Source organism: Myotis brandtii, unplaced genomic scaffold (genome assembly GCF_000412655.1).
Source record: "Myotis brandtii unplaced genomic scaffold, ASM41265v1 scaffold359, whole genome shotgun sequence".
NCBI classification, from domain to species: domain Eukaryota; kingdom Metazoa; phylum Chordata; class Mammalia; order Chiroptera; family Vespertilionidae; genus Myotis; species Myotis brandtii.
The window spans coordinates 125,642-126,378 of NW_005363802.1; the positions used below are offsets into that span (position 1 = coordinate 125,642).

General features: G+C 60.9%; 1 protein-coding gene across 1 annotated transcript in view; it reads right to left on the reverse strand.

Moving 5' to 3' along the window:
* BMX (BMX non-receptor tyrosine kinase) overlaps positions 1 to 737 on the reverse strand; it is a 45,628-nt gene that overhangs the window by 14,441 nt on the left and 30,450 nt on the right. The window lies entirely within an intron of this gene.

Genomic DNA, 737 nt, shown 5'->3' on the forward strand with positions numbered 1-737 from the left:
AGATAGATAGATATAGATACTAGAGGCCCGGTGAACAAAAATTTGTGCCCTGGAGGGTCCCTCAGCCTGGCCTGCCCCCTCTCACAGTCCGGGAACCCTCAGGGGATGTCCTACTGACAGCTTAGGCCCGCTTCCCACGGGGAGCGGGCCTACTCCGCAGTCTGGCCTCCCTCTGTGGGAGGTGACCGGGCCAATCAGGGGAAGGTAACACCCCCATCACACCACTGCTGCCACCACTGCTAGCAGCCTCAGCTGCCTGAGACTCCACCTGGCCCTCGCAGCAGCAGCTGCCATCTGCGGCTGCCTGAGCCTCGGCTGTGAGGGGCAAGCCTCAGGCAGTTGCAGCGGCTTTGTCCCGAAGACTTCTGGTCTTATTAGTATCCTAATATATACAAAGAGCTAGATGCCATCACGACCGAACAGGCGACCGGTCACCATGAAGTGCATGGAGCACCTCTCGGTACCCCCCCTGGCCCCCGAACTGCTCACCATGAGGGGGCACTGGTGGCAGGGTGGGACTGGGGACTGTTGAGCAGTGGCAGCGGGATGCTTCACAGGGTGGCCGTGAGCTTAGCAGAACAGTCACCCAGGCGGCAGTGAGTTTTGCGAAGCAGTCGTGGGGCAGGGGAGTTTTGCGAAGCACTGGCAGGGTGGGGGAGTTTTGCGGAGCAGTCATGGGGTAGAAGGAGGGTGGGGGTTTTGTGGAGCGTCCAGTGGCGAGCTTCACGAGGCAGCAG